This window comes from Dromaius novaehollandiae, chromosome 5, assembly GCF_036370855.1.
Source record: "Dromaius novaehollandiae isolate bDroNov1 chromosome 5, bDroNov1.hap1, whole genome shotgun sequence".
Taxonomy (NCBI): domain Eukaryota; kingdom Metazoa; phylum Chordata; class Aves; order Casuariiformes; family Dromaiidae; genus Dromaius; species Dromaius novaehollandiae.
Genome location: NC_088102.1, coordinates 32938472 through 32961014, shown reverse-complemented (window position 1 = coordinate 32961014; position 22543 = coordinate 32938472). Strand labels below are relative to the sequence as shown.

At 36.1% G+C, this 22543-nt stretch overlaps 1 long non-coding RNA gene across 1 annotated transcript in view; it reads right to left on the bottom strand.

Annotated features, from left to right (window-relative positions):
• Window positions 1-10423: 10423 nt before the first annotated feature.
• LOC112983267 (uncharacterized) overlaps window positions 10424-22543 on the bottom strand; it is a 153415-nt gene continuing 141295 nt past the window's right edge. Inside the window, exon 5 of the long non-coding RNA XR_010389612.1 lies at window positions 10424-10550. This is a non-coding gene — a long non-coding RNA (uncharacterized LOC112983267). The remainder of the gene's footprint in view (window positions 10551-22543) is intronic.

Below are 22543 nucleotides of genomic sequence, written 5' to 3'. Positions count from 1 at the left end.
ACTTTCAATGCCAATAAAAGAAGAAATGAAGAGTAGTTTTGCTTTGCATAAACTTTTCCTCCAAGCTAGCATACTGTCTTCTCTACAATGCCAGTTCTTTGTTTCATACAGAGAAGATGGTATTACCCATATCTCTCTGTTAATAGTCATACACGTTCTCTTGCAATTGCGTATCTAAACAAGAACACTCCATGTACTCCACACCTACTGCAGAGCTACTTAACACAAATATTGAAACCACAGTCACTGCTATTTCTGCTGCTTGTTACTGATTACAGCTGTACTCAGTTAAAATGGAAGGCAAACCAGCTGCAGTATTCAGAGACAGAAGAGGTTTTTGAGTCACAGCTAACTGATTTTCACTTCTGGCTGATAAAACAGTATTAGATTATAAGCAAAAATGCTGACTGTTAAGGGTGATGCCTAATAATTACTACTTGTGTTTATTTACAATAGGGCTTAAGTGAGACAAGTCTGAGATGTTTGTATTACATTCATATTTTTCTGAAGTTCTGCAGTATTGAAATTCAAGGGTTTTAGTTGGGGCCCATCACTTGTTTTCAGTGTTTATTTTTCTTTCTTCACTGTTTCTACCATCCTCTTAGAAGCATTACTTTCTTTTTCCAGTTTGGTTATTTCCATTCCAATAAATACTGTTTTCTCCTTGTTTCTTCCTGTGTCCCAGCCAACAAGAATTACTTGTTTATGACTGTGAAACGTTATTTGTCAAAAGCATCTGCGATTACATCAGCAGTGATGTCAGCATAGTTCTGGGAATAGACTCTCTGAGTTAACTGTTCTGGCTGGAGGACTACCTCTCTATAAGCAAATGAAAAGTACTAGAGAAATATGCTACTTTTAAAAACTTAAATTTTCTAAATCAAAGAGTAATGGATCCAGAAAGCTGTAAGTACATTTTAAAATCTGGAAGACATTTTCCCCTGGATTTCACCTAGGTCAAAACTGGGTCTAAGCTGCTTACATAAAAGAATTATCTTCCCAGGCAGAGGGGTCTTTATTTCACATTACAAATAGTGATGAAATTGTATATGCTATTAAACGTTTTTCTTAGAAAAAAGTTTCACAGAGGGAGCTTCACATAGGTAAGAGCTGCATTTGTTAATTTTCTAAGCAGCAGCTGCACGGTGAGACAGAGCTGTTGCTTGGAGAAGGAGGGAGGCAAGAGAGAGTGATAGCTTTTATTTCCCCCAGGAAATATTTTAAAAATAAAGTCATTTTGGTGGATCTCTTGCAGTTCATTAAATTTAAATTAGAAAAAAAAGTTTCAATAACTGCCTTGGCTGGCCATCTGTCCAAATAGCAGCTAGGAATAAAAATGCACTGACCCTTTCCCATCTGTATTTGTCAATGGTTTGGGAGAAGTACATAATGCTGTCTCACTGATCAACACTGAATGTTCATTACATTTTCATTTACAAAAGCTTTGGGGGAAGATTCATGCTGGTAAATAACTATGTGACTACAGACTCTCTTATTTTATTTTTTTTTTTGTAAGGGACTGAGTTTTTCTATAATATTCGTTTTAACAATTGACTGTAAATAACAAAGCAGGGTAGGTGAATGTCTGTATCCACTATATGAATTTATCCAACAAATAGCAAAAAAGTATGTGTATTTGTTGTCCTCTAAAAAAGTAGCTTGCTGTAAGGAACAGAATAGACAGGTCCCCTCTTCAGTCACCCAGGCTCTTCCACCCCTTCAATGAATCTTCCTCAAGTCTTTAGCCATGACACAGACAGTCCATTACAAGTATAAGGGGTGGCACAAACTGTGCCTTGTCAGTTCTCAAGAAGCCAGCAATGCATTTCTATACCCATGAGACACAAGAGCTACAGTATCACTACTATTAAATGCACTGTGAACAAAACATGGAGAAGATGGCAAAATGTCTTTTACAATCGTGGTATGAAGAGAGAACTTTGGCAAATGGTTACTGCATTTGTTCCATCACAGCTCAAAAGCATGCTGTTGTGGAGGCTGTGGTTAGGCTGACCCTTTGCAAACACAAACCGGATGACAGATATTTCATCAGCCAGGAAGAACTACTAAAGACAGTTACATATTAGGGCATCCTGCTCTGCACATACTTTGGAATGTTTAAAGAGCGCTAAGTCATGGTCGCCTGAAAATAGTGATAATTAGCCTCTCAGAGTTGGAACTGAATTACACTATTGGTAAAAGCTGATAAGCAAAGTTGGGCAGAGAGAAAGGAGTATCTTTGTCCAGGCATTTCCTGTGGAAATGTCATCAGCTTATGAAAGTACAGTAATTTTTTTGTCAAGATTTTTTTTTTATTTCCTCGTTCAGTCCATATCATATACGGAATTTGCATTAAAAGAACAGGGTGGGACAGAGACAAGGAATATTAGAAAATAATCAGAATGATTTTAACCAGACTTAATACCAAAATACAGCTATGATATGTGCTTCAATTCTTGACAGCTTCTGCAAAATAAATAGAGCAGTTCCTGAAAAATTTGGTTAACAATGTATACTAATGGTTGATGGATAAAATCATTAAGTTACCCCATTGGAGATTTGATTTATCATTCTCAAAAGTAGGCTGAAATACAAGAATTGTAGGGCATCGTATGGTAGAAGTAAGGGCTGAGACACAAAACCCAGGTTTTCAGATAATATTGGATGACATTGATTTAAATTTGCACCTGTCAAAAACTTAATGTCTGATAAGAATTCAGATTTTCCACTAGTTAAAGGATTTTGAGTCTGCATTTCTGTTTCACACCTATCTCTATTTAGAATTGGAAAATGTCGATGTTGCAAAAATGTTTATCTTAGCTATTTTGTAGCCAAAGAAAAGAAGCTCTGGATAGATCTATTATTTTGATATTTCACATTTTGCCCATTATCATATTGATTAAACAGCAGTGTCAAAGGGTTATACTCACTGGAATTCTCTAGTGAGCCAAAGAACTATAAGCTTGCGTGGCAATGTCAAGTTGATGGACATGACTCTAGGTAGCTGATAAATGTGATCCAATGTCTATATTATATAGGTAACTCAAGTGGTCACTGCAGCTGGGAAAATAAAATAAAACATAAACAAAGAGCCTATTTTGAGAAAAACAATGATACATTCATTTTCATAACTTCCTCTGAAAGTTAGAGCCAAATCTCTGGACAGCTTCAGAATTCTTTTCCTGTTGACAAAAAGCTGTGTGTTCCAGCTATGCAAAAAAATATATAAAGGTAACCATCCAAAGAAGCAGGGTCAGTGCTAAAGCATAAAACTTCCTGTTAAGAGTAATTTGCTTGACTTGAACTAGGAAGATTCAAGGGTGGGGATGTTTGGTTTTCTTTTTTTCTTTTAATAAAAAATGGGGCAAATAATTATAATTTACAGCAGCTAATTTTTTATTCATGAAATATTGTTTTCTAGTATCTTTAGATGTGTACAACTCTTGCTGTGAGTTGACCAATCATGTAACTTGCTGAGTTTCGTTTCTTCTTAGAACCTTCATAGTTGATTCTTACGGGGTTCAGTTATTCAGCTTTTTATGGGAAACCACAGAGAGATACAACTTAGGAAAAAATTCATTACTTACCCTTATTTCTAGCAAAAGAAATATTCCTGTGTGTGCAAGTGTTAAGCTAAATCTAATCATATGTCTTTGTAGAAGGTGTTATTAGTGAGGTAATATCACACTGTCCTGCATTTTAAAACTCAGGATGTTGAAAGGGGATTGTAAAGAGTTAGATAGGCCATGAGATTTTTCTTTACTGTATTAACACCTATATTACATTTTGGAATGCAGGAAGTCTCCCTGACCAGTGTTTACATAAACAAAACAAGGCTTTTCCCACAGCTCCTGGTCACCTCTGCTTCAGCCCAGAAGAATGGAGATACAGAAGCCTTTCTACTCTGAAAAAAAGCGGGAAGGGGCACAACACTTTATAGGCATTATAATACCAGGGGTGGTTATTTGTAGTCTGGCTTCCGACTGTCCACAAAAGAACTAGAAAAAACAAAACTCTCATTTAGGACACACTTCATTGGGAAATCCTATTACCATGAGTTCACTGGTAGAACTCCCATTTATTTAACTAAGTCCAGGATTTCAACAGCTGTGTGAAAAAATTTCAGTCAGCTCTTAAAGATTCTAAAGTAATCTAAAAGACAATTTAAAAAGAAAAGATGATTAAAATTCATTTAAATTTGAGAGCATTAATGTGTTCTCAGTTGTAGTTAACTGAGTAAAGGTAATCTAGCCAAAAAGCAGGCTCCACCCTCTGCCCTTATACTTCAGGGAGAAATCTACAGAGAGGTAGCAGATTTTTCACAATTTTATTTTACTTTAAAATTGGAACTCCTATTGATAGATTCCACTGTGATTCTGAATTAAAAGGTTAAGTGAAGAGTCTTACTCTGATAACAGTTCCCTGAAGTGACCACTTTAAGAGTAAGATGAAAAAGAGCAGCGAAGCAAAAAAGAACATGGAAAATCTGAGAAATAATCCCATTTTAATTAGATGACTTCATGATATCTGAAACAGAAACTCCAAAGGGACTATCACATCCACTCCTGAAGAATTTGCCTTCTTTTTAGCACACTCATTTGTGTAGGTGTTTTCTATGAAGCAATTTCACTTGAAATCTTTACAGAATGAATTTGGTTTTAAAATCAATGAATATCCCTTTTCCTCCTAATAGTGCCCCCTGCTTTCTTTTTGCTCTGTGTCTAACTTTTTTTCTGCCTCCACTTTGTTCTCTCACATCTGCATTTGCTCTTGGTTGGAAGATTATAGTCTCAAAACAGGTACTTTTGTACTTCCTTTGCGAAAAACGTTAAGTGGCCTGTGTTAAAAGAACCATTTTTGACTCCCATTTCTTCATTTCTCTAGAGATGAGGTTAAGTAGATGCAGAGTAATTTAATATGCCTGGACTATTTGAAATCAAGGATTCATTCAGTGCTTCATTTTATAACCATAAACACTATTGTTTTTGACAAATTGTTTTTAAGAAATGAAAGAATAACAGATGCCCTGCAGCCCTCACCACCAGCAGCTAATTTGGCTAGCAGAGTCAACACTGTACAATCCCTTTGTGTCTATAATTACCTCGTTCATGTGATTATTGGCATGGTCTGGCCTACCATACCAAAGCCAACCATAAAAGCAGGGCACAACCTAATTGAAACGCTAATGAAAAGTCAGCCTTTGCTAATGTAACTTCTGTCAGCCTCCAGAAATAACTCTAGGGCTATTGACTGTAAGTGCTGGGGAACATGAGCAGCCTCTCGGCTGCTTGAGTTTGGCTGAATCAAAAGATGCCAATTTTTTTGGATACGTGGTATATAAACATTGCTGGTTTGTCTACATGGTTGTCAAAGGTGTGATTATGTAAATATATCTGAGTTATGGTGTAGAAAACTATAGGGACAGCTGAAATACTAGCATCAGTCCCTGGTGTTGCTGGATCGACTGATCTGCAATGGCTGAAATATTACTGGTATATGACAGTCTAATCCTGGCCTAGATTTGTTTATATGAGCTGTAAAGTCATACCTGTATTGGCTGTATAGTCTCTTTCTGTGTATTTTCCAGTCATGGAAAGGTTGTAAACTCCTACATGCTTGATCACTCTCTGGAAACGTCTGTATCACACAGGCAATCGCATCCACAAGTGCATAGTTGCCTTGAAGCAGACACGAGCAGGTTCCCTGAAGTTTCTTTTGAAAGGTGCTTTTTCAGTCCTAGATTGACAAACATCCTATGATTGAACTGAATGCTCAAGATTTTGGAGTCATAATGAGGGCCGAAAGAACTCTGATACAGGCCTAATTTCATTGCATGCCAGTCTCCCCATTCCTCCTACCATCCATTTGTAGGTGATTAGAAAGTGTTTTGATACATTGCTCTGGAGATCAATCATGGTATCCAGTGAACTGAGCCTGTGAAAGGGTATCTGGTTAGAACTACACGCTACGAAAAGTATTTCAAAAGAGGCACAAAGAAAATTAAAAGCCTGAGCCATGCTGAACCTCTCAAGCCTGAAACTGTTGTTTTCTTCAGCTGGCCCTTGGCTCTCAGCTGTCAAAAGCATCACTGAAATGTGGATTGGAACATTGTGGTATAGTATGGGGAAAACGAAACTGTAACTTTACAGCTCCTATAATGGGCTTTTGTGTCTGTAGTCACAGTGTGGTGCTCCACAGTGGACATCTCAGCATATGACATGGTACTAAAATTTGCTTTGGGCAAATTCCCTTAGTGTGGTGAGGTGCTCTTTGAGCCATACTGCTGGCACTACCAACTGTTAATGTAGAAAAGGGGTTTTACAATGCCAACTAGCATCAGTTTAGACAAAGGTTATGGTGATTCCTCATATCCATTTAATCCTAGTATATGTAAATACAGTGATACACATAAAACACATGTATACAAGGCAGCTTTTTCACTGGTACCTGTTCAATAGCAGTGTTTGCGTGAGGAATACTTATACACTATCAATATAAAATTGCTCTTTTGTTCTACAGCATTCAATGTGTCTGGGGCCTCACTAAGGGATAGCATTTCCTTTCAAAATCTTACAATTTTATTAAAAAAAAAAGGGGTAAGGGAGTGATGCATGGCTGAGGGGGCAGATGAGGGTGAGGAAAAGGATCCTTTACTGGAGGAAAACACATGGCTATTTGTGTGCCATAATAATTCAGAAGCTGTCATTGGCAGCAATAAATACATATGTATGCACATCTGCCTAGGTGTTTTAGCATTCTTACTGTCCCTTCAATGCAAAATTCATGTAAGTAAAAATACATTTCTCTCCCCCATTTCATAATTTTAAAATCTTCATCTAGGTCACTTCAGAGCTTCCTCTTACATGTTCTATGTTCTTGTCCAGCAAAATTGAGAAAACAACATGATGTTAAAACAAGAACAATAATCACTGTTATTCCTGGAGCACTAAGAATAACAGCATTTATTGTCCTTGTGCTGACATTGTTTCTCTGTTACTGTTCTGACTTAATGCTTTGTGCTTTTGCAGCTCCCACCCCAGTGAGTCTTCAGTGCACGTCTAGTTACTAACCCTTTAAGGTCCAGAAGCCATGATTTGTTGTTGCAAAACCTAATGCAATGTAAAATGAGCTAAAACATAAACCCTTTTCAGATCCCAGTGATAAAGAGGTCTTCAGGGGGGGCCTCACATTGTGCAAACTATAGACAGATGGAAACTGGATGTAATGAGAGTTACTCCAGGGGAGAGTCTGTTAAAAATGGGAAAAGAAGAAGGAAATACATTTGAAAGAGGGAAGTTTCTAGACTCTATGATGTGTTTTATATGGAGAAATAAGTGGAATTAAGGCTCTCCTAGCTTAGAAAAAAAGTTAGTAGAAACCTGAGGTCAGACAAAAATTCACTCTTAGATACCACGTACAAGAGAAAGGTATGCTAGAACAACTAGTGATTAGAACAAATTAAAATAACCATCAGCACAGAACACTTTTCTTTCTGTCAACCTCTCTTTAATTAGCAAGAAAATAGCAATCAAATCACACAGAACAATACAAATTAGTGTTCTCTACAAAAGAGGGTTCTACCTTTTTTCAAAGGCAGGAGCTATCATATAGTCTCATCTCAAAGTCAAGTGAAATCACTGGAGGGAGAAAGTGCTTACTATTCCTCCACTGATACCTCTATGTTGCAGGAAGGCAATGAGGGCAGGAGTGTGCAATAGATTTTATTACTGTCTCTCTTTACAGCTTCCGGTTTCAACTGATGCATGGCTCTGCATCCCTTTTTGCCCCTTTCCTTCTACTGCTTTTTTGTCTTGTTTTTTTAGACAGTAAAGCTTCTAAAAGAGAAAATCTCTCTTATTATATGTTACTACTGCATGTGGCAAACTGAGGCCTCAGGCACTCCTGTAATAGATATGTTTCAGTAGACTAGTTACCACACATTTATGTATAATTATACAAAAAAATTAATACGGTGAAAATACTTCAGAATACCTCCATCAGTTCAGACCTGCCAAATCAGACGTTGTAGTATTCCATGTTTCCTATTTATTCACTTTCATGAGACTTCCTTGGCTTTGTTTTCCATGAGAGTTGTGCAAAAAACTACCCATTTTAGCTCTATATATTTTTAAGGATCAAAACTTATGGGGCAGGTTCATACAGGTTCTCATACAGAGTTGAGAAGCACCTGTTATTTTACACATTTAGAACTTTTGACTTCTCATACCAACTCTCTGAAGATGAGCTTTGTCAGAGGGAAGGAGGTGTTAAGCAACGGCTATTGGTGCATATGTCACACTGTAGGTAGAAACGTCAGACTAACCTAAAAGTATGTGATCAGGTTGTCCTCTAGTGGCTGCCCAAGAGAAGACCTGACCATAAATTTCACAAATGTTGCTGTAATTTCCATTAGCATTAAGTCCTGGCAACTTGTGTTTCTGCAAGGATCTGGTACCCAGACCTCAGAACTTGCAAGCTCTGTGCAATTCCCATTCTAGTGACAGACCCTGAGAGACTTTTTCTTATCTCTTCCTGAAATTTGCCTCTCAGTAACATCTTAACCCATGCTTCTGGAGAGTCTTTATGGGGAGAGCAAACAATTCCTCATCTGTCATTTTTTTTGCAGGGATGGAACAACCTGCTTCTCAAATTTTGTTTTGCTACTATACTTCCACCCCTCTGCCACGCATTTCAGTGCTTTGGCCCCAAGGTGTCTCCTCTTGGGAGCAGACAACAGTAGTGGGAGGTGAGATGATTTCTCTCTGATTTCACAGAGAGAGGCCTCATTCTTCCAGCTGTCCCACTGGATCTGGTGCCTGATTGACACCTCAGATACCCTCTATGACAGTGAATGAGTGTCCTATATCCACTGAAGAGCTATTTGGCAGGGCATTTGACTCTTCCAGTGACCTGAGAGAGGTCTTAATCTCTGAGATTTATTGGGAGCACTAAGTTTTCTGAACACACTGACACTAATATTCAGATCAACATAATATTTTGGGGGGATATAATAAAGCTCTTTTTACTCTGTTTACTCTGTTTAAATGGAAGCACCACATACAAGAAAAACAGAACAAAATACTAAATGGGAAACATGCATCCTTATGAAAATATAATCTTTATTCAGACATGCATGTTCAAAGAGCACACTGAGACCCCCCACAGAACTGAGATTTCTGAAGGATCTGGTAGATCTTTCTCAGGTGAATGTATGGAGTTTATAGGGCCTCATTGGCCAGTTTAGCATCTGGTATCAGAAGAATGAACTTTGAATCAGACATACAGCTCCAAGGCCTAGCTTTTCTAAGTGCTTCCAGTATGTAAATCTACCTGTTTTTCAAGCCATGCTTGAGACATGTCATTGCAAAACCAAGGCAACAGTGTTCTGGAAGGGAATTTAGGATCCATAGTTTCTGTTCCAATAATGCACTTACAATCTCTGTTTCGCAAATGGTGACTATTAGGGCACAGAGTACTTAACTGAGTTGCACAAGGTTCCCCTGTCAAGTCAGTACAGAAGAGGAATAAACTCACTGTTCAGTGCTCTGTCCTTTGGACAACTCTGCCTACCACAGACAAGGAAAGTCTGTGTGTTGGTGTTTATTTATAAACAGAATAAAAGTAACAATACAACAACCAGTGGTTATTGTCCAAACATATGCTATTAGACACTGAAAGACAAATGCTAATAATATTTGAAATACTGATCTGTGAAACCATAGTGCAGTGCAAGTCAGAATAAAATATTAGGTTCAAGTGAAAAACAAATTCAAGATTCCTGTGAACCAATGAGTATCATAACAGCAAATGTTCTGTTATTTGTATTTAAGCAGGGCTATGTCCACCAAGAATGGGACATTAGCAGGAAGTAGAAAGGATCTAGCAATGTCCTTTAGTCATTGGACATTGTGCCAGAAATAAGCCAAAAGTACTGGAAATCTGAGTATTTATTTATTTATTTATTTATTGTACAATTAGTACAGTGACACAAAACCACATGCATATTAGGAATAACATTAATCTCTTAATATTAATCTCTTAATATTTAATTTAATAATTAATATTAATCTCTTCTGTTGTAATGAATAGCTGTAGTTACAGGTATCAATAAAGCAGGCCAGACTATTTTAACTATGGTTGCCAGAGTCCCCAAAACTACCCACAGAAAAGCGTACACACACACACATTCATAGAATGCTACCGGAGGCCAATTGCTGCATCTCACAATGTTAGCAGGCAGCGTAGTTTAACTTTAAGCACCAGACTGTTGCTATGCTGCTGTCCCTCTCCCACCAGTTACATCTTTATTGCACTTTGCTTTCTCTCCACTTCAGCAGCTGGGCCTGTGTTAGAGTGCAGGCCTAGGGGAGCAGGAAGAAAAGTTTGGATGTTTGGTAATAGTGTTCTTTGAGAATTCCCATAGATAAAAATCTTTCCTCCTCCAGCTCATGATTTGGGGCGTTAGGTAGCTGCTTAAGCCCTGTACATGACATTGCTTCCAGCTGGCAGTGTCACAACGTGATAATCACTCTCTCCTGAAAGTACAGGATCTGCAAGATAACAAAACTAGTAATGCATTTCAAGTCATTATCCTCCTACTAAACAATCTAAGAAACAGCTCTAGGACAAACTTGTGGTTTTCTGTTCCCACTCCCCCCCCCCCTTTGCCCCCCCAAATAAAAAGATGTATTGCTGCAATTGGGAGAAACAGTTTGTCTCCTTGAAAGGAAAGGACGAGCAAGAATATAGGCAATCTTCTCTTTTTTAGAAAGTTCACAGTCTGATAGACACAAAAGGATATAGAAAACCATCACAGAGGTGGTATAAAGTTCAATGCGATTGCATATATATTGAGAAATAAAACACAGGAAAAAGAAGCTTATAAAAATCTACGATACTCTGAGATTTCTTCGACTTACAAAGTTACAGACAAAACAAAAGGAAGCTATGCTGTAAAAGATACACTATGAAGATGCGCTGAAGCTTTAACAGCACATGACTGGAGCTTAAGGATTAACAAGGCTGGTAGGAATACTTCTTTATAAACCAGTTTTCAGTAGAAAAAAGTGCGTTTTCAATGAAATTAAGTCTCTTTTGAAAAATACTTGATTTTTGTGGGAAATGTCCTCTTTCTGTCAAAATAACTTGCATGAATATTGAAAGGCTGGTGGGCATAGACTAAAAGATTATGAACTAAAATTACCACTGAAACATCTTTGGAACAGTTGCAGATTTTGCATCTGATTGCCCCCAGACTATGTGAGCATTTTTCTCAGCTGAACTTCAGTTCTAATGGGACATTGTGGCCAGGACTTCCCATAACATCTAATGATAGATCAGCAAGACAAGATTGTTGTGACAGATGATCAAGTCTGAGAAGGGAGTTTGGACCATATGTGAGAATAGGGGGAGGGAAACATCTAAACTACAACATCTCATTCATTTGGGCGAAGGAGAAGCTGATTATAATGGAACACAGTAGATAATATTTTTAAGATCCTATGTTTTGGTCAGTTAAAAGAATAGCACCTTATATTGGGTAGCTTTTGTAATGAGGTAAAGGTTTATATAAACTTATTTTATTAATACCACAAGCCTACTCAGCTGTTGCAGAAAATAAAACCTCTAGGGTAGATGTTGGAAAATTCAAGTTTTGCTGAACCAGCAGAAAGCAACAGTTGGATAAGCTAGTCTAAAAAGCATGAAGAATAAGACTTGTCATTGCACATGAAATAAATCAATGTACTGTTGAAAGGCATAATGTAGCTATTAGTGAGTCACTTAGTGACTACCACTTGGGAAAAGTAACCAGAGGGAATGAAAATATATTTATGCCAGTTCATTCTTGCAATAATTTACAAATCTTTTGTAGGGCCATATTCCCTGAAATGCCTTTATTGTCATGTTTAAAGTGACTTTTCTTAATAATCTAGTGTTGTTGATGGCAGAAGGAAAAACAGAGAGTAAAGAATATTTGATGGCTGAAGCTTCAAATTTCAAATACAACTTTAGTAATGTCCAGAAGTGGACAAGAAAAAAATGATGCTTAAACTCAGAATTCATTACCAATATTTTTATATCCAGATAACATTGTGAATGACTGCCTTCCAAATTTGAAAATGCATTTTTCTGGTAGAAAAAACATATATTCTGTTTACAAAATGTCTTTACCTTATATATATATATTCAAAATATTTCACAATGACAAAACAATGGGCATGTTGGATGGTAAGAATGGATTGTTTAGAGAACTGGAACAGATGATGTTTTCATGAAAGATAGCTTGAACTGTTTGAAATACTGGTATTGGCCACATATCCACAGAAAGTTGAATTCTGTAATTATAGGAACCCAAAATGGAGAAAGCAAAGTTAGGATAATGTATCAGGTTTATGATAGAGGTCTAAAACATTGTAAGGCACACAGAGAAGATGAGTAGAAAATAATTATGTATTATTTCTAATAATGAAAAACCCTGAGGGACATCAAATGAAAATGCGGGGTGGTAAAGTCAAAACAAACAAAAGGAGATACTTCTTCATACAATGTGTAAACTGAAGCAAAGTACTACAAGGTATTGTGGATACTAAAACATGAATTCAAGAAGTGACTAGATACATTCAAGAAAAAAAAATACTGTGCAGGACATTCCTCAAATATAGAGTGATGGAAGCTGAGAAGTTATTCTTCAGAAGCGCTATTATCATATGTTTGTTTGTTTTTATAATCTTTCCAATGCTCCTGGTGCCTGTCAGACTGAGGATACTGGGCTTGATGAACTTTTGGTCTGCACTACTAGGGATGACCTTATAGTCGTTACCCACATATTTTATTTAAGCAGCGGTCTTCTGCAGTGTTGGCATTTGGTTTGGAATTTGAACAGCCTTCTAGCTGAAGGATACTACTGATTTGTTTGTTTGTTTGTTTAAATGTTGCATATTACTTCAGGAAAATGATTTATAACAGTATTATTAAGGACTCTAAAAGCCATGTCTTAAGTGTCTGTGTTGTGGTTTAATTCCTCCAAAATAACCTTAAGAATATCTACTAAATAGAATATCTATGAAATTTTATGCCAGAAACTTCAGTACTGTGTGACTTATCCCAGCAGATGAATTGAATTGCTGTTATTCAAGATCACTGCTTCCTTTTTCATCAGTCAAGAAGTAATTCAAAAGTGAGGGAAATCATGAGTTTCGACAACACTTTAAAGATATATATTTCCTAAATCACATTTATTTAATGCACTATTATTTAATGATGGAAAAAATGTCACTAAAATTAAAGGGAGTGCTTTAAAGAACATAAAATAATAGGAAATGCAGTATTGCAGCTGAATTTTCTCCTTAGCTGTTTCAGCCTACTAAATTGAGACCAATTCTGAAACCTTCTAGCCTGTGGACTGTTGAGGATGATAATAATTGATTCAGTCACTATAGTTTACCTAGCCAATCAAAGTACATCAGAATACAGTAGACTGCAAAGTTTTGTTCAAGCAAAGTTTGAACTGATTATGTTAATCCAGGGAATGGCAAAGCATCCTGCTGAAGAATTGGTTAAAAAAAAAGAACCTGAATTTTCTATGAGATTCAAGCAAGCAAACGACTGTTTTTCTTCTTTTCAGAAAGTTGACCATTCTTGTATTTGCCCATTCCTCTTTAGAATTGGATGGCAAATTTATAATTGATGAGTAGAAATGTATTGGTTTTTTAATTCATTTCCAGGATAGCTGAAATTGGGATTCAACAGACAAAGTACAACTCCTTCTCAGTTGGATTTGCATGTCAAATGCACTATAAAAGGGTGAAGAACGAAGAAAAGAATTCTGTATGCCTAGAAAAACCTTTAAATGGTGGTCAAAATCCTTCCTTTACTGGGAAGGGCTTAAATGAGAAATGAAGGATTAAAAACAAGTGATCAGAGCTTCCAAGAGCTACCATGGAAAAGCCTACTGCCAAAAGTGAACCTACTGGCCTCAGATATGTGTAAAAATGAAGCGCCTACCAGCGGGGCAGGTGGATGCCTCTGGCCACTCATCTGAAATGTGGTAGTCTGTGAATCCCTAATCCCTAATGCAGCTAATCACAAGAGGTTTTTGCTTTGCATTGTGTATGTATGTGTCTGTGGGAGTATGTGCGTATGTGTGCTAATTCCAAATGGGGAAGAAATTAACATTTTGGTAATTAGTAATTTGTAACAATTTGAAACTGCAACAACAACTGTAATAATTCTGGACTCCATAGATGGTGATTAAAAACAGATAAAACCTTAGAAAACCATAGAATTTTTAGGAGTAGGGGTTCCCAAGATGACCATACAGCTTTCAAAATCTTGAGCACATACAATTACAAAATCTATGCAACTACAAAATCTACAATTACAAAATCTCCTGTGTTTCAAATCATCTCTTCTTGGAGTGCATCCTAGGACTTCTACAACTCCAGTCCTATTTTCACACAAAGAACCCTGGAAACTTCTTGGATGTCCAAATGAGTAATAGGTGGGTGATAGGTGGTTAAGGTAATGGGTATAAGTATGGACAGATAAAGTGCTGCTATATTCATCCACAGTATAATCCTCTTGACAGTGAAGATATTCAGAAATGAACACTTCTGAAGTTAGAATAAGGGAAGAAAGCAAGTATTTTTTCTGTTCCTTTTAAAATTAAAAGTGAACTACCTTACATTCTGTACTGCATCAAGTAAGAATGTTAGCTGTTTTTTTCTTTATAGCATAACTTAGAAATGTTATCATTATGAGTTATGAAATCTTAATGTTATTGAGAGTTTTCCTTAGTTTTTGATTGCACAAAACCAGATAGATAAAGGTTTTACTAAAATACTTCTACTCAGAACAGTACATGAAAAGTATATATTTCTCTTCTAGAAACAATACTGCAACTTTTAAAATAAACTAGAAAAACTCTGCTGGGACTTGAATTTAAGCCAGTGCTTAAATGCTGTCTTAGATTTGTGTGAATTAGGCCTTAATAAATATGGTCACATGTGAAAAATATGATCACATTTACTTCAAGTATCAGTGAGCAGGACTATTTTGCTCTTTTATGTTAATATTTCCTTGCAGGATTTTAATAGCGTTTTCAACCCAGAAAATTTATTGACATATTGGAATGACTGTAAAAGCAGTCCAGTGTTTTGTTAATTTTATACTAACAGAATATCATAAATTTGCTCTAACTAATTTTCAGAAACATACGACACTATTTGGCACATATTTTGAAAATAAATGTTTGTGTTATCCAGTACACTGCAAGAACATATCAACCAGATTTAACTTGATAAGCAGAAAATAAATGATCCCTGAGACAGAGAGGTTTGACTCATGTCCGGAGAGCAGAAACGCCCTTAGTTACTTTCTTTACTCAGCTTAAATACTCCATATAATTCACATTTTTTCTCTGATTTCATACTATATTCTTTTTCCTCAAAAAGTGATTTATTTTGCATTCTAAAACTAATTGCCCATGAAATTTAATTTCAATTAAAAAATCATTTTAATTAGATCTGTGGCAGTACAATAAAACACCTTAAACATTTCTACTGTTTGTTAATGTTTCACTTTCATATTTCAAATAAAACAGCACAGTTTGAGGGGGTTATGCTTGTCTTTCAGATATAATAAAATCTGCCCTCTGGAGGGAGTGAGGGAGGCAAGAGGGAATGAAACTTAGTATGCTATGTCTTATCCTGGAGAAAAATTTTTCAGTCAAGAAAATTAGGGGGTTATAATGGATAAGCCTGAAGACCTTTAACTGTACTTATAATAAAGGGCATATCGAGCAGAGAGATCATGATCTCTGCAAAAAGCTCTCCAGTATTATCTTCAAGCTAAAGAGGAACAAGGGCTACTGATTGGCACTTTGTTGCTTGAATGGTGCCCCACTGATGAGGCAGAAAGGCCATTAAAGATGATTTTTACACTATCCAAAATCTAGCAGATGTCAAACTTAAAACTGTGAAAGTTGTAATGCATTTCTAAAAAAATGTGCCCAAACCCAGAAAGCAGTGTCTTTCCCAGGCAACCAAGATTATATATGTATTTCTTCCTCTTTATTACTTGCCCAGGACACTCTTCATTATAATATCTCCCTTCTTCTTCTACAAACCGAAGTATCATCTTCATTTATATGCAGTATGAACCTACTGCCACTACTGCCACAATATAAATGTGCTGTATTAAAAATTTAAAATATTATTTTTTACTCTCCATCAAGATGAAAAGTGAACCTTCTTCTCATTTGCAGCTCTGCTTCTGCACTGTCATCATTCTTGTACTGTATGGCGGGATATGATCGCTAATAGACAGCCAAATTCCTACAGACCTTAAACTACCTCAGCTGTACTCTGAGCTTGAATCCACATGACAACAAACACAGAAGAATTTTCAAAGGTAAGCTAAGATGGTTGCTGTGCTTCACTGGGAATAAACTTCCTTGATCTAATGTCAGAACAATAGCGAAAAGGAATGTATGGGCTGATTAACCTTTCAGCACAAGGTTCTTAAAAGCTGAAGGGCCTATTATTTGTTTTGGAAGGTGAAAAATCCGGAAAACAACTCTCTCTATGCAGTCAACCAATCTTTTAAAAAGTAAAATAAAATGCCTCCTAGATGGATATCTCTTAGATCCTTTGTCCACTTAATTGTTTGATTTTTTTTCTTTTGCTGTGGCAACACTGGGGTCCACATTTGTGTTTGCAGAGAAGTAAGGTTAACTTTCAAGTTGGCTGAAGTCCTGGATCTGCAAGGCACTCTGTTTTGTAATTTGAAGGTTAAATTCTTCTCAGAGAACCTTCCTGGAGTTAGCGTTCTCACTCCCAATAACTATAGGAGCTGCCTGACCTTTATAAGTGCAAGTCAACATTCCCACTGTCAGAAGGAGCATCGTTGAGAGTAATCTCCACAATCACAAGGAGAAATGGTTAGCCACAGGCAGATCATGACCAGTGAGGGGGAATCAGTGAACAGTCAGATAAAACTGTTTTAAGTAGATTCAAAGCATATCTTTTACAGAGCTTCAGGTACTATTCAAAAAGTCTTCAGACTGCAGTATCCACAGCTCTTCTCCAAATTTCAAGAAATCAATGGAAAATAATAGTAAAAAAGGAATTAGGAGTGAAACACTCTAAATGTTTTGACCTCCAGGTCATCTTCTACCACACTGCTCTTTGGCAAATTCAGACACATGTAACTGAAAAAGATATAAAATAGTTGCTTGTTGCCTTTGTCCTCTACACACTATAAATCCCAAGGAATGTTTAGCATCCAGATTATTTGAAGAAAAACACTGTATTAACACACAGTGCTTTGAACACTTTAATGAACCCCATAAACATTTCCCATTTTCCATTATAACATTAGGAATTTTGAATACAATATCAGATCAACAATAAATACCATTGTCTTTAGTTAGAATCTCGAAGCAGCAGCAATTTTTACGTGAACTGAAAGCAACATAGGTTGCTGCAAAAGTGGAGAAAAAAAAGAAGTATCCTGTTTCAAGAGAATTCTCTTTTTATGCAAATATTCCAAAGTTGTATTAGCAGTTACAAATAGCAGTATGGGCAGCAAGGAGAAAGAGCAAACAAGGAACCCAACCAAGAAAGGATGGCCCAGGATGTGCAGCACAGAAGTGAGAGCTGGTTATCTTTAAGAAAAAAGATGTTCTGAGCAGTTGAGAGCAAAATACATTTTGGGAATTCCACTCTATTTGTCCTTCAGATCTAGAGATCTGTGATTATTAGAAATCCCAGAATTTTGTAGACCCTCTTACTCCAAAATAAATGTTTTGGACTACTGCTCCTCTCATCTCAATTTTCAGTAAATGAAATGACAGTTTATGGCAGAGAATAAATGACATCTGAAACTTGGCAGAATAATGTAAACTGGGGCTTGCCTGACTTAAGCTAAGTTTCTAACTCTGTTAAAGGAGGAGACAAGGGAAGAGTCAAGTCAGTGGAAATTTTACAACTTAGCCTAATAAACTCAGATAGTATTTTTTTTTTTTTTTTTAAGAAACTATTTACTCAGTTCTGGGGCTCATGACCTGGCTAATGTTCTGACATATCTGTTTTAGGCTGCAACCAGGGCAACCAACAAATCCTGGAAATTTCATAACTGTTAAGGAATGTTAAAATGCTATTTGTAGGAACACCCTAAAAGTCAAAGAGATTTTAACCAGAAACTGGTTAATTTTAGGCCCATGGGCTGCAAAGATATATGCATATGCATATATCATATGCAATAATGCAAGACAATATCTTCACAGAAGATGAATTGCTCCATCAGGTACATAAGTTTTCATGTGATGGGGTCCTTTTTTTTAAATACATCCTGCGGGAAAAGCATAAAATACAGTATTGGTTTTCATGCCAAATAGACCACTTCCTCAAAAGTTTCCATCCCATCATTTGAGACTTTAACTTTTCCTGTCAAATGCTTCATTCAGACAGTTTTGGTTAATAAAAATAAAAACACTTTGATTTTTATAGCTCAAAATACTTCACTTTTTCTGTATTGTATTGAAGATCTCTTCATTTGGACCTGCTACAGCATTAATTTGGGTGCACCTGAATTTCCATAGTTTCCTTTGTGATTCATATTATGTTTTTTCTCTTGGACCTATTTTTCTTTTTGGAGTAGTTCCGCACTGAGAAAAGATGTACTGTGACCATATAATTCTTGTCTTGAACTGGGTCCGTTCACTTTCTGGGGATAAAGTGAGGTGCACTGTGGGCATTTTACTCCAACTCTTCTATAGGAGAACAGGTGTGAAATGGAACAAGAATGATTAAGACAGTGAGAAATCTCAGATAATTAAACGAGAAGTGTCTTAGAAGAAAAAAAAAATCTGTATAATAGCTTTAAAATGTCAATTACAGAGAAAGTTTTTCTTTTGCCAAAACTAAATTTTTAATCACAAAAAAATGAGCTCTATGAAGCAGCTACTGGGGAGATACTATTCATTTAATTTATTTGTCTTTTTAGGCAGGTTTCAAACAACAATTGTTCAAACAATCTTTATAACTGAAAACAAAATACAAAATACAACAATAATAATCATCCCACTGCAGTTTCCTGACAATGATTTTATTATTTTATCTGAAGTTTTTAAACCTCTCTTTATTTCTCTAGGAGAAAGGAAATGGATTTTAATGGCACAAAGCTGCCTTGGGCAACAGATTATATTCTTCAAGGTTTCTATTTTCTTCACAGAAGGAGATGTAATTTGGTAGCAAAAGAATCACTTACATTTTCCCTGCTTGGGTAACATTTATTACAGCATTTTATAATGCCTGATTTCTTGGGGGGGTTTTCAGTCTTGTCATTCTTTTGATGTGGAGAGTTGTGCTCATTATTTCTAGAGCATGGAGAGAAGTTATATGGAATATTCTTCTATAGAACAAATATCATCTACTGTCTCAATAGCTGATCATGGTTTTATCAGTAATTTTTAGTTTAATCAGTAATAACATTCAGGAGTTGAGGAGGGTCAGAACAAATTGATTTATTTCTTTAAGCAATGAATTTTGGGAAGGCTCAGTTCCAATTATTCCTTTCATCTTGAGTCGTCCTGTGAATCTCTAGGTAGGGCTCGGGCTTGTTCCCGTTCACGCTGATTTACTGGAAGTGGGATTTGGCACCTACAGGTTCCTGAACTCAGTGAAACAAACTCTCCATGCAGAAGTGAAATGTAATCATTATGTGAGCCAAAGTATGAAATGCTTTAATGAAAAAAGACAGCTACAAGAAAATAGTAAGGGTGTAGAGGGAGTAATAAAGAGGGAAATGATGAAACAGTTTGCTGATCTTGTAGGTATTATTCAAATATCAATAGTTTACTCAGAATTTGAAGGAGTGCAGCAGCAGAGAAAGACACGATCTTGTTGACTGGGAGGAAACTATGACCAAAAAAAATCTTAAAAGGAATTATTAGATAATTATTAGATAAGGTCACAATTTCATAGCCAAAGTTGCAATACTCTTCCCATTATAATATCCTATTATAAGGTTTTTTAGGTCAACTGTGTGTCAACAATTTGCAATGCTGCCTAGTACCTACCATCCAGTGCTGGGCTCTGGATTCTTTTTTTCTTTTCTTTTTTTTTTTTTTTTTTTTGAATTAACATTTCATTTATGTAGTTAGCTCAGTTTTGAGAATGAAGGAATTTTTTTTTTTTGACAATATTAAAAGTCATGGCAGTCTTTTTATGAGAAATGGAAAATACTTGTGCTTCAAAAAAGGTAAATGAATTCTAGCACATTACCTTCATGTCAGGGACATGTCTTTTCTGTTGTTCTGAAAACTGCCCCAATTTTATTTTTATTCAAAGGTTTAACTCAAAACCTTTGAAAAAATCTCAATAATTTTTTGCGAAGATATCTTTGATTTTTCCAGTTAATTCTCATAGTCTTGCTGCAGTAAAAATGGTTTGTTCTTGGGACTAAGAACTTTCTTTTCTCCTGTTGCTCTATGAACGAGAAGCGAGAGAGAAGAACTAAGGGAATCTATTTACTCTATACACTTAGTGATCACTATTCTACCTAGGTATTATAAAGGCAGAAATTACCTGATTCAGATGCAAAAGGGAATAGCTTCAAGTCTGTAGGCAGATTAGAACAAGAATTCCAAACAGGGAATAGCCGGTCTAGTATAGAAAGGAGATATGTTATGTAAAGATACCTAAAAAAGCTTTGAACTAACTGGGAAAAAGTTGGAAAAAAGACAAATGCATTATTATGGTGCTTTGCCAACACATTCATGTATGCACAAGTCCTCAAAGTGAACTTTTCATGGCTGCTGAATAACTGTATGTTCTTTTTCTTAGTTCCTGACTTGAGACTCAAGGATGTGATGTACAGAAATGTTGAGAGTTTATGGCTACAACAGAACTGGACAGCTTTAAATATTTGAAACATTATTTAGAAAGAAGAATTTCAACAAATCAGATGCAAGCTATCAAAGTGGGGTATTCAACATTGTTAAATACTACTGATTTAAATCTCCCTTGGCAGTATCAATCAATAGGGGACTAGAACTGAATCTCCATGTTTGAGTTCATATAATGACAAACTGCTTTAGGACAAATATGATAAAATAAGGTTTCATTTTCTAACTTTTTAGAGAACGACATTGCAAGCCTAATATTCCTTGAATATGAATTTAGTTTATTGTGTATATATGCCTGTCATATTTTTAAAAGTACCTAAGTGTGTGTGTAAAATATAGGTATGAAAGAAAAAAAGGAAGGGAAGGATCATTGGTTGACATGCAATACCCTGTTAACTGCAACTTCAGACAAGCACAAATATGCATTCTTTCCTATATTGTAGCAAAGTATGTGTGCAACCCTCCAACAGATAGGTACATGTGTGAAAAAAGTATTCCTTTCAGTGACTGGAGTGAACTGGCTAGTGAAACTGGAATTAAGGTATTTTTACACTTTTATTTTTTTTCTGAAAGAGCCAGTGCTTTATCTGCTCCAAAGGTAGAGTGCTCCATGGCCAGTTGGAGCAAAATAGGAACTTGTTGAGAAACAAAAGGGCGGAAAAGTTTCTGTTCTGCTGATGTCGATATAAAGACAAGTTTGGCTGAATTTCACTGATGTGAGAGAAATAATAGCATATGATTTTCCATACATGAGTCTTTCTCTAACTCCAAATGCCATTTCTATATCAAATCTGTCCAGTCTGAGACACACTGATGCAATGAAGAGGAGCCCAAGGGACTTCACTGAGCAATTAGTAAAGTTCTCACAAAAATTGTAAGGAAATGAATCACTTGGTTTTGAGTGTGGATCAGACCAGGCCGGCTAATGTTAAGTACTCTGAGGTTTGAATGAAATAGTTCGCGAAGATCTACTTACTATTCATAGCTACTGAGTGCAGAGATTTCAACATAAAAATACAGACTTATATGAAAGGCAAAATATTTATTTGCAAATACTTTATTATTTTGGACTCTCAAGCCAGTATAGGAGGTTTTCTTGGAGTGTTCTGAAAAGTTTTGCTATCACAGGAGACACAGAAACTGAAATTATTAGCTATTGTAACTGCCTCAGAATAATTAGTGATTAAAGTATGAAAGAATAAATTGTATTTGGCTAAATTGTTGAACAAATCACATGTCTAAAGCCTAGTATAGAAATTAAAACAGTTTTGTTGTTAATAAGTAACCTGGACAATGTCAGCACTAAAGAGAGAAATAGGACAGAGAGCTTCATAACTGCAAATTGTACTTTTTCATGAATACATTTGTTGGCATTTATAATTACGTTTATAAACCTCATTTATTAATTGAATGTCAGAGAAACTCTCTAGTGCTAACTGCTTTCCGGAAGCCAGGTTATGAAGGACTTATCAATGAAAACAGAGTGAAAAGAACCTTAATTTTCTACCTTTCACATTCTAGGTCCTATTCTACTGTGAAATAGGATTCTGCACACCAAATTGGCAAAAGGAGAAATACAAAATATATTTTGTGAAAGTTTATGTTCACATAACAACTTTACTTCTACTTTATTCC